The following is a 12,154-nucleotide window of genomic DNA, read 5'->3' on the forward strand; positions in this document are numbered from 1 at the left end:
TATTCTCTGGTCTCTCTTGTTTTTAAACAAACAATTAAAAAAATCTGCTCCTGATTAGCAAAAGTTAGCATCACCCCCTTCTTGTCTCTTACTTGCCTCCAAAATGAGAGATTATTTAGGACTGTAGTAAGTGGGGGCAGACAGAAGGCTGGTTATTTGCCCTGTGTGTAACACAGTGGTGGTTTGGGAATTGAGATGGTGACTCTACTGAGCGAGGTGCTGTGACAAAGCACAGGAGCGCTGCTGGCTGCGAGAGCGCTCTCTGTGTCAGTGGCAGGCTCCGCCGGTGCAGTCCTGCCTCCAAACAAAGTGGGTAAATCCTGGATCTTACCCATTTAAGAAAATGAGGATAATCTCTGTGTCTGATGTGATAGCCATGCTTGCATGGGTGCTTTTCCTAGGTTAACCAGAGGTGAATATTGCAAAGAAGCGTCATCTCTATGGCAGACCTGAGTCTGTAAGACACTTTATTATGTTGTGAATGGCTTAAGGTTACTGGCCTTTCTGCCTTGCTGGTTTTGCGGTTCCCTGCATCTTGCTGGGGCAACGTAGTGATCCTGGTAGGAGCAAGGCTCATTAAACTGAAGCTGATCCAGTTTTCCTGTTGAGTAGAAGTGAATATTGGTTTAAAAATAAGCAAAAGTTCGGTAGTGAAGTTTCCCTGCCCTCCCCCTTCCTCTTCTTCTGTTGGGAATGTGTTGCTGAGCCTCTCTTAGGCTTCATTTACCTCCTGCTTAACCATAACAGGTTAATCTTTACCGCTCCCGATAGTGAGCAGATTATGTCTTGTCATCTCCTGGATGAATTTATCTGCTTTGAGCAGAAGTTTGGACAGGATGACCTCCTGAGGTCCCTGCCCATCAGAATTACCCTCAGGTCTGATGAATACGCTGAATTTCCACATCTCTTGTCCCGTGCCTTTAAAAACGGCCTTAGAAGTAAAGAATTTGGATGTGCGTAGTGCGGCAATTTTGGGGGGCTTGTGGTTTCAAGTTGCATATACTCTGGATGGGAATTTCTTTGCTTTTTTGGTTAATTTCCTTTTGGATCAGTGAAGCCAGCTTGGCTCATTCTGCAGCTGCTGGAATCAGCACAGGGAAGCAGGACAAACACAGGGCAGGGATGAGGCAGCAGTAGGACTGAAACTGCATCTTTTGGCAATAGTTCAGGTAAATGTCACTAAGTGTGAAGTGAAACTGCGCCTATAGAGGAGCACAATTTTTTTTTGCTACCTTTTGATGCCAGATAAGCAGAGAAAGAGGTGGGACAGTCTGAGATGAAGTTATTTCTTCTAGTCAGTAGCAAGGTTTTACTTCTGCACACCATTTGATCTGCGGTACAACTTCAGGAGTTTAGAGGATTATTATTTATTATGACAAACAACTGAGAATGGCTGGGGCGTTAGTATTTAGTCATTTAATTTTCTCCAAAATAGTTAATCACACAAAGAGACTCTTTCTTCCATGTGCGTGGTGCAATTATTTAGAGCAGGGAATATTCATTGTTCTATATAAATGATGCTCTGGGTTGAGGGGGGGAAGCCTGTAGAGTTTGATTTTTTTTTTTTTTATTTTTATTTTTTTTTTATCTTCAAGGGGCAGACTGATAGATTAAAGAAGCCCAATGTGAATGTGTGCTGTGAATGACTGCCAAAAAATGTGGGGTTTTGTTTCCTATGGACAATTACAAGAATAGTTTGTTATCTTTTAGTTCAGGACAAGCATTTGTGTATTGTGAGACGTAAAAAGACTAAACTGGACTTCCCAAATAGCAGCATAACTGGTGTTGGAGGTAGAATAAACGCAGATGGGCTTGTCCCATCTTCCCAACAGCCGGTATTAGAGAAGTGCTTTATCCTGCCCTAGTTCTGTGATGGAGAAATCCCTAAACCAGGCTCTCTGGTTTAAAACAAACAAACAAACCCTAAGAATGCTGGTGTGAGCTGAGTCTTGGCTATTTGTATAAACACACAGAGAATGTTGGGAGCCGCTTTCCTGGGTGTGTCAGCCAAATTTCCAAGTGCTGGCTGTGATGCTGACAGAACACGGATTATGCCAGAGAGCTGGAGCTGAGCCCAAACTGGTCTTTTTTGGCTGCTTCTTCATGAAGGTTTTCTGTGTTTTGTTAAAAGTAAACTTCAGGAGACCGTCCTTTTGCCTTGTTTTCAGTATTTATTATTAGGCTGTTTTGTGAGTCGCTGGCGTGCAAAGTATTGTTGAAATACACGCAGAGGAAGATTGTACTAATTATTTTGGTAAAGTGATATGGAGAATAGTGACTGCCTTTTAGTTTGGCACTTCTTAAATTCATGCTGATGCTGTGGACAAACTTATGTTCTAAAACATGGTAATATTGTGAGGAGGTGAAAAAGGAACTTCAAGCTGCTTTTCTTCCTGCTGTCTGCCTGCCCCCTCACCAGCCACATACCACGAAATCCAACTTTTGGTGAGGAACTTCTGCAAGGAGAAGGTGTCAGAAGGCAGCTCAGTGGTACAGCTGGAAAAAAAACTCTAATGTCTGAAAATACAGCTTAAAATTTTGTCTGTATATGCTTCTGCCTCTCAAAAATGTGTCTTTTTGGCCCAGACTTCAAGGGTTCTGCAAAAGCAAATTCTTCTTAGGGATCTGCAAGCTTAGATTAAACAATAGAAAATAAAACCTCGCTTCTTGTTACATTGCCCAAAATGTTTAAGTTCTGCTAGTGTCTGTTGGGGGAAAAATGGTGAAAGGAATTGAATGCTATTCAATTACTTCAAAAAAAAAAAAAACAAAACCAAAAAAAAAGCCAAAAAGCATATTTTAAAACTTGGCTGCTGCAGTGTAACTATTCAAATATAATCCCAAAAAGTGTAAATTGCATGAAATTGGTTTGAATCAGCAGATTGTGATGATCAGCAACAGGGAAGGTTCAGGCTTTTTTTTCCTCAATATTTATCTTAGTCAACTAGTGTTTTAGCTTGTGGTATGTACCTTCTAGAATCGTAACTTTCACCACAAAAAGCAGGAATAAAATACAAACATCGGTGCGTTACTGGTACTGAAAATCCCTCCACCAAATGGGTGGGAGAAAGGGCTGTGTTTTCTCTTGGCCATAGTGGCTCAGGCACATTGCGATCAGGCTTTTCTCCAGGGGTTCTAAATGCAAATGTGGATATAGGGGAAGAGCAACAGGAATGTGTATTTTGGAAGTTGCATTTCATACACAGTGAATGAACTGGGGAAAAGGTGGATGGGAAGATACTGAACTAAAAGGTACGTAACAGCTCCTACAAACAACGAGATGCACGTGTCTGTTGGGGAGTATCTGGGGGTTTTGCTCTATTTGGCCACTTCTTGCCCATTTTTTAAGCCAGACAGATTTATCATAGGCCCTCAGAGGAAGCAGACGGCTAAATGAGGACAGAGGTGGGGCTGGTGAAAGCTAATGCAGGAGCAAACCAGCTCAGCACGTAGAATAATTGTTGGAGCTTTGGGTGTGCGTTTCCTGGAGGTGAGGTGGTCTCCCCGATAGCCACAGCGACAGGAATGTGGGTTGGACCGAGCGCTCCTCTGGAAGGGAAGCAGTAAAAAGGGGTGTAGCAGCCAATAATTGAATTGTTCTAGGTTTCTGGGAACTTGAGTTTTAGTTTTGGCCTCCAAGTTTGCGGTGGGAACGTGGCAGAGAGCGCACATCTAGCACTGTAGCAGATGAGGGTGTTAGTGATGGAATTGGCGAGGGCTTTTTCAAATAAAAAAGGATTTTCTAGCGTGAGAGTGGAAGGTCCTTTGAAACCAAAATGTTTTGTGTGGGTTTAACAAATTTTGATAGCTTCACATATTAAAAGCAGCTCTCAGACTTGCAGATTAAAACCAGCTGCTAATTACTGCCTCTATTACAGCTATTAAGTTATGGCCTTTGGGTACTTGGCCTTTGGATTAGATGTCATAGATAAAACAAAGCCTGGAATTGCCAATAGCTCGGCACTCAGAGATTGTTTTTTTCTTTCCTTTTCTTTTGAGAGAATTTGGGGGAATGGAAGAAGCTCAAAATTTGGAGATTTTGCTGCTGTTATTTTATGATGAAACTGTTTTCCTGCTCTTATCTCCCTGACTGAGTTAAGGAGGAAGCGGAGAGGGGGAAATGCATACCCAGTGCTATTATTCCATGGCGTTGTAAAATGCCATTTATATGGCATTTTAATGTATCCTAGAGCACGGGGATTGTGTCTGTGAAATGACAAGGTGCTGAGGCGTGCTTGCCAGGGAGGGGATTTGAGGGCTCTTGCGAATAACTGCCAGAGTTTCCCTTGCTGTGCAGCTACCACGAAGGAGGAAAACAGGATAGCGCTTCCCAAGGCTGCAGTGCCGTGTCAGTCAGATTCGCTCACGGGAGAGAGAGCAGTGGGAACGTTTTTATTTTTGGCTTGTGGAAGACAGCAAAATTAATTTTTGCTTCTAGGCCAGATGAATTCTGCCATGAAGAGACTGAAAGCAAGCAAATCCGTGTACTTCGTTTGTCTTCAGGAGGTATTGAATTTTGGGTCTGAGAATGGCTGAGTTCCCTGGCAGATTGGAGCAAACGCTATTACACAGAATCACAGAATGATATGGGGTTGGAAGGGACCTCTGGAGATCATCTCCTCCAACCCCCTGCCAGAGCAGGGTCACCCAGAGCAGGTCCCACAGGAACGTGTCCAGGTGGGTTTGAATGTCTCCAGAGATGGAGACTCCATCACCTCCCTGGGCAGCCTGTTCCATCTCTGCCACCCTCACAGGAAAGAAGTTCCTCCTCATGTTTAGAGGAGGAGGAACTTCTTATGTTTAGAACGTCTTATGTTCCAGTTTGTGCCCGTTACCGCTTGTCCTGTCACTGGGCACCACTGAAAAAAGACTGGTCCCATCCTCCTGACACCCCCCCCTTTAAGTATTTATAGGTGTTGATCAGATCCCCCCTCAGTCTTCTCTTCTCCAGACTAAAAAGACCCAAGTCCCTCAGCCTTTCCTCATCAGAGAGATGCTCCAGGCCTCTCATCATCTTTGTAGCCCTCTGCTGTCCCCTCTCCAGCAGTTCCCTGTCCTTCTTGAACTGTGGAGCCCAGAACTGGACCCAGTGCTCCAGATGGGGCCTCCCCAGGGCAGAGCAGAGGGGGAGGATGACCTCCCTCCACCTGCTGGCCACAGTCTTCTTGAGGCACCCCAGAAGGGTGCATATTAAGGAGTTCTGGTCAGTCTAGAACGATCAGATGCTGCTTTCATCCCTGTTTGTACGGACACCTCTGCCGTGGTCTGGGACTGTGCAATTTCCCTGTTTCTAGCAGCGCCCCTGGCCTGTAACTCAACGGGCATAGTCCCCTTCTCAAACCAATGAGAACATTAGGCGTTTAACGTGAGCGTTTCTGATCAATACTGAAGGGAGCAACGTTTGCAGCAGTTACTGCAAGTTATTATTACAGCGTGCAATGGTAACTTGCTGATCTGTGGCTTGAGGGGGGAGTGGGTGGGTTATGGTTTAGTTTGACACCGTTAAAATGTCAACATACATAGGATGCATAAGCAGAAGTTGACAAATACGTTTATTGCTATTTTAAGGGTAAAATTCCTTTCTACCACACTTGGCTTTTGCTTTTTCAGAGGCCTTTCAGATCAGAAAACGAAATCGAAGGAAGAGGTGGATGAGGCTGTTTCTTGCAGCCCCCAACGCTTCGGGTGTCCCCTGCGAGGAGCTGGGGAGATGGAGCTGTTGAACCGTTAATCTCTATTTTACGCTGTACTCCCGCTACTGGGATAAAGAACGACGTGCGGGAAGCATTTCTCACTGGGAATTACCAGTAATATTGTTCCATATTTATCAGTATAAACTACAACTTTAAAGCAGGCATTGCTTGTGCCTCATGCTGTGGATATATCCGTGCACACCTCGTTTTCTTAAAGCTCATATTCATTTAGTTATTGGAAAAAATGACTTAACTTGAGTGCAGATTCAGATGCTGGCTGAAAAATAGGCTTCCAGAGATGGAACTCACCAGGAATATCAGTTCCTCAAAAGAAGCTTCTTTGGATTCCAAAACTTGCACTTAATGAATCTTACTGGATTTTAGCATCAAATATTTTTGGTTATTTTTCTTGGAGGATTGACACAGCTGTGAAGTATTGCACTGTTTGAATGAGATTCAATGACCTTTCCTTATGCAAAGGAAAAGGTCCCTTTGTAAAAGTTAAAGTTCTCGCTTCCAATTAAGTCTGAAATCTCTTCTCTAAGTGATGACTTAAAGTGTATTTATTCTTACTCTATAAAGCTGCTGCTTTTCCTTTTTGTGGTACTGCAGTCTCAAAGTACTTTAAAATATTGGGACTTAGCTCAAGGGAAACAATATCAATATTCAATATTAAACAAAACCCCTTATTGCTTTCATTTCTGAGCTAATGAGGGAGGCTAGAAACCTTAGAAAATAAGGGTGAAAAGAGTTTCTCCTGTAATTAGAGCTTTTGGGGAGCTGGGACTTTTAATTGATGTAATAAATAGCCTGGGACTTGCAGAAGCTGCCAACTTCAAGTATTAGTTATCTTCTGGAAGAAAATAGTCAACTGTCTACTCGTGAGCTGTTTCAGTGTGCTTAATTACTGATTTGGTGGAGAACTTGACAGTCACGTTTTGGTTCAGTTTATGTACATAATTATCGAAGGTTTGCTCTTCTCTGCAGAGTATTTTCAAGTACAAATATGAATTATAGCTGCATATGTAGATTATGGCTCCGTTATTGCAGCTACTGTGACAAGCTTGATAACGGGGCAGGGAGAGATCTATTCTTCCTCTTGAGCGGTGGAGCGGGACTCGCTTCCCCACTATTTACATTGCCGTGTCTCCCGGACTCCCTTACAGCTGGTTTGACTTAAACACAAGCCTGTTGCTATAGAGATGATGTACTGCATAGAAACAGGTCACCTTCCTGCCATTTTTCCGTGCACCGATGAAAAGGAGAAGCCGAGCTGCAGGAAGGTGACCAGGGGGCACGTGTCTGCCTGAGGGCTTTTCCTTCCCATTGGAAAATGGCTTGAAAATTGAGTGGGACCACTCTGTGGCTCCGGAGTGTTTCGAACTGCCCCTCCTGGTGGGATGTGTTCTGGAGCTGAATGAGAGGAGGGCTACGCTTTGTCGTTGCCCTGTGCTGATTTATCTCTCTCATCCCGAGCAGAACTTCACGAAGGTGGTGCCACCAACCAGCCAGAACGCTGCCTGGGTACGTGTCCCCCGAGCGCTGAATAGCTGCTGCTTCCCGATGACTGGGAATGCTGAATTGCTGTCCCAGAGCTCGGCTGGTCTGTTCATAGCCTTCTGCGGTCAAGCAGGTGGAGGTTAACATTACCTGATGACTGCTGCATCCGGCTCTGGGGCCACCAACAGAAGGACATGGACCTGTTGGAGCATGGCCAGAGGAGGCCACGGAGATGCTGGGAGGGCTGGAGCCCGTCTGCTGTGAGGACAGGCTGAGAGAGTTGGGGGGGTTCAGCCTGGAGAAGAGAAAGCTCCGGGGAGACCTTAGAGCCCCTTCCAGTCCCTAAAGGGGCTCCAGGAGAGATGGGGAGGGACTCTTGATGAGGGAGGGGAGCCCTAGGACGAGGGGGAAGGGTTTGACACTGAAAGAGGGGAGATTGAGATGAGATCTGGGGAAGAAATTCTTTGCTGTGAGGGTGGTGAGAGCCTGGCCCAGGTTGCCCAGAGAAGCTGTGGCTGCCCCATCCCTGGAGGGGTTCCAGGCCAGGTTGGAGGGGGCTTGGAGCAACCTGGTCTGGTGGGAGGTGTCCCTGCCCAGGCAGGGGGTGGCACTGGGTGGTCTTTAAGGTCCCTTCCAACCTGAACCATTCCATGATTCTATGACTTTCAGTGCCTGGCAGGTGGGGCAGAGGGAAGTGGGTGCTGCTGTGATGCACACTTGGGAGCTGTGTGTGGGCAGTGGGAGGACATCTCTGACCCGAATCAGTGGGAGGGAAGACATTTCTGAGGGTTGGTGGGAACCTAGGTTAGTGCTACTTAGAAAAATAGCTGTGAAGTTACTTGTGACCAGGGCCCCACTTAAATGAGAGTAGCTCATCTGTTGCACACCATTATTTTTATTTCTTAAACTCCCTTCCCTGCTAAAAATGTTCTATTTTCTGTCTGCCTCTTTCTTCAGTTGTCAGTTCGGGGTTTAGGATATGACTTAGAGGAGGAAAAATAGACAGATTTATGAATACCTGCCTTACACGGATAAAATAAAACCTCATCCAAAAATTATATTCCTTACTGAATATCTTTTTTTTTTTTCCTCACGTCTTCCCAGTGGTAGCGATTGGTATATGCTTCCTAACTTCCCTGCTTCCAGCCTGCGCACACATCCCTTTTGCAACCAAGAGGATGCTTTTGTGAATTAAAGATGTAGACAGTGCTTCACGCAGCCCGATTCAAATAAGTGGTAACCTATGAAGTCACCTTCTGAAACTGAAGAGGGTGCATCTTGAAGAACCCACCGCTTAATAAAGGATTCTTGCAGTTTTTTCCGGACTTAGACTACTTTTCACTCTGAAAAATCTCTTTTCAGACAGTTGATTCCTAAATTGCTGAAGTTCTTGCTCTGCAATAACTTTGGTTAAGTTACTTTAAGTTATATTATAAGTTATATGATGTAAGTAACTCTGCTTAAGATTTTTTTTGGTGCTACATGTCGGGACAACAGCATGAATTTCTCATCATTTTATGGGCCTGATTTAGGGTTGAAGTCTGCAGCTTTGTTATGTTAAGTGACTCGCTGCATGTTAGAAGTGGAATTGGAGCCAAGATTAGCTACTCAGTTGAGTTTATTTTTGGTAATTCTTCTAATATGTAAACGTGATTTGAATTTAAAAAATCTGGAGCTGGTGTGGGGGGCTGTTTTTATCCGAGATGGCCAGTGCCCTGTTAAATTTGAGACCAGTACAAATGTTTTCATGTTATTGGCTGGGGTTTTGGTGTGTGTTTTTAAGGGTATTCCCCTCGCAGTGACCATAATGGTATAAATCTGACTTTCCTCTTCATTTTTCCCATGTGTACTTAGGAAGGAATTTTCTTCAAGGTAGTTGTAAAGTAGTCTTTAAGTCTTGAAATCACCAGTTAATGGAGCAATTGAAGTTAGGATATCCCAGCCTGCTTTGAAAAGAAGATGGAATACTTAAAGCTTAGCATTTTGTGCGGGCTGATGGTGGGAGTGCAGGCTTGAGTTCTGCAAATTGCTTCATTTGAGCGGAGAGCTTGCCGGGGGAAGTTAGCTGTTCGTGTATTATCATACGGCGTTCTCTTTTCTTCACAGCGCTACGGCTCTGCGAGAAGCAGAACGGCGAGTTCTTAAACTTTAATCCCGGAGCAGAGAGCTGGATAATCCCAAGTTTTCGACTGGGATCAGACCAAAACGAGCATTGAAGCTTCTGTGCCGCTGGAACGGGCTCTGCTCCTGGGGCTGCGTTTCCTGACGTAGGGGGGCCGTTGTGTAACTCAGGTTTCACCGAGTCCGTCACGAGTGACAGGCCGTGCTGGAAAGAGTTAATCGGAACGCGGGAGATATTGTCCTCTAATTGGGTGTCTCTCCAAGATCTCCTCGGCAGCGTGTGCTGCTATTTTTACGGGAGGAATCTGTTGCCAGTCTACGGAGCACATGTTTTGGAGCGGAGCATGAGAACGCCAGGCATTATGAAAGCAACTAAGCTCATTAGTGGCGAGGGAGGGCTTTGCTATATTAACCGTGATGTTGTAATATCTCTGTCTAATTAGCTCTTCTGCTAATTAGATTTAGAGCAATTAAAAGCTGTAAAGACTTTTGAGAAGTTTTTTTTGAAAGGGCTGTAAAATTCAGGTACATGGCTTTCTCTTTGGGAAGGAGCATCGTGGTGTGTGCTCGCTGGTGTCAGTGCCTGACTTAGATTAGTTGCCAGTTAATTATTGAAGGCTGCACGCAGTCTATCACCGTTACCCCTGTCCTAGTACTAGATGTGTAACTTCTCTAAGGATCTGGGTGTTCTGCAAGGACTGGCAGCTCAGTTCAGCAGAGCCAGAAACAGGAGACGTGCACACGTAGTGCTCTGACTCTCTCGCAGAGATTATATTTTTTCTTGATTTAAAATAAACCATTCTGATTGAAAGCATCTGCTTTTTCTTTTGCATAACAAAAATGTTTTCCAAAATTAAAGTCTTCTGAAGCGTAAGTCTCTGCAGTCTCCTGCAGAGATTTTTATCCAAAAGCCAGGAGTTTAATCTACAGAAATGTGTTGTGCTTAAAGCCGTCACGATGAAATCTTACTCGTGATCTGTCAGACTCACAGAGAACCTCTAGCAAGTAGTACTGAGGCTCTCTTATTTCCTTAAAGAGCTGTGAGATTCTAACTTTGGATCTCTGTCCTATCTTGATTATAAATTGAAGGTTAAAGCTCAAAATATACAAGGAATTGGTAAATCAGACTACTAAGCCTGTTGACTGCAGTATCTATTGAGCAGCTTGGTCGTTCTGAGGCGTTAGTGCTACGAGGGTTGAGTGGAGGGTCTCTGACGATCCCTTTTTTGGGTTGGAACGCTCAGTAACAGAGCTGTAGCTTCTAGAAAGAGATTGAATACTTCCCATGCTTTTTTTGAAAGGGTAAGGGCTCCAGTTGTGGGGAGTTGTGGTGTTGTCTTTGTTAGATACTGAGCCAAAATTACATGGCTAGTGGTGTTGATGGATGTGCTTGCCATGCTAGGAAATCATAAAGCAGGATCTTTAAGAAATGTCATTATTTTATCAGTGTGCCTGAAGGGTCCCATTTCCACGGAGAGCACAGGGGCAGAATGTCGCAGTCACCAAGCAGCTGAGAGCATCTTTATTTCTTCTCTACTTAACACCGATGTCTTCTCCTCGCTCGCTCAGGAAGAGGGAGCATCAGAACCCCAGGTGTGGATGGATTCCCAGGATGGAGTCCTGCAGGTTTTAGGGATTCCAGTGTTTTTCCCTAGAGCTCACAAAGAGCTGTGGGCTTTTCAGCTGAGCTTATGCCACCAGCTCTACAGCTCGAGTCCAGGGTTGCCGTTGACTTACAGGTAACCTCTGGGTCAGGTACCCAGATGTATGCTCTAGGGTAAATCCCTACCTGATGATGAGAGAGGAGTGACAAGCTGTCGTGGGAGCTGTTACAGCATAATTTGATCAGATGCTTTATAAACGAGATAATGTCTTTATGTATTAGCAGCATTTCTATTTCTGAGGCACTGCAGTTTATTTTCCTACTGAAACACTCAAATGAGGGATCTGATGTGACCAGAGCTTTTCTTAACAACTATATTTGTCGCAGATAAACTTTGCTCTCTCACACACATAATTACTTATTAAATGCTTGTCACTGATGAAGGATGCAGCTTTCTCCTGGCAGTTGCTGTTAAAATCATTTGACCCGCCTGATGCTCTGTCTCCTGAGTACCACCTTTCAGTGACTGTTGCTTTTGGACTTTGCTGTGAAGGATTTGGTGAGTTAAAGGATAACGCTCTCAGCACAATTTCTACCTGTGTGTATAACACTTCACAGAACTGGTTTGGCGGCGTAATGCAGAGAAATAAATATTTTACTTCTTCCTGTTGCCATCTCCTGGGTGGGGAAAGGCGAGGGGCGGTGGAGGGGGCAGAAGCTGCTGAAGTGTGTCCTACAGCCACCATTAGAGCAGCACCTGGGTCTCCCAGCTTTGGGGCCAACCAGCTGGTAGATCCTTTAACTCCCAAAGCATTGGAGGCTTATTTCCTTTGATTTTTATTCATTACGGAAATTATCTCTGTAATAGGAGTATTTTGGAAGCAGGCACTCAAGCTGATGGAAAAAACACTATTGGTGGTTAGCGTAAGTGTTCTTTTTTGCCTCAATTTTCTGAAAGGACCTATTATTAAGATAAGTATTTCAAAGTGATTGTGAACCAGAATAGAATAGTTAAACGTGCTGTGCACTGACCTTCTCAGCTTTGAAGTAAGCTTAATAGAAGAAACCCTTAATGAATGTATTCCAGGAATAATTCCTTGGCACTGCAGAACCAAATTTGAGACTTTAGGTTTGGGTGAAGTACTCAATGTCTGCGTTTGTGTTACAGAGGATTTTGTCTGCCTGATGTTGCTCAGCAAACCAACCAGGGAGGAAAAAAAAAAAAAAAGGCTTTGCT

The 12,154-nt window shown here is 44.4% G+C and overlaps 1 protein-coding gene across 1 annotated transcript in view; it reads left to right on the forward strand.

Annotated features, from left to right (window-relative positions):
• SUMF1 (sulfatase modifying factor 1) overlaps nucleotides 1-12,154 on the forward strand; it is a 39,571-nt gene that overhangs the window by 8,593 nt on the left and 18,824 nt on the right. The window lies entirely within an intron of this gene.

Source organism: Numenius arquata, chromosome 8 (genome assembly GCF_964106895.1).
Source record: "Numenius arquata chromosome 8, bNumArq3.hap1.1, whole genome shotgun sequence".
NCBI lineage: Eukaryota > Metazoa > Chordata > Aves > Charadriiformes > Scolopacidae > Numenius > Numenius arquata.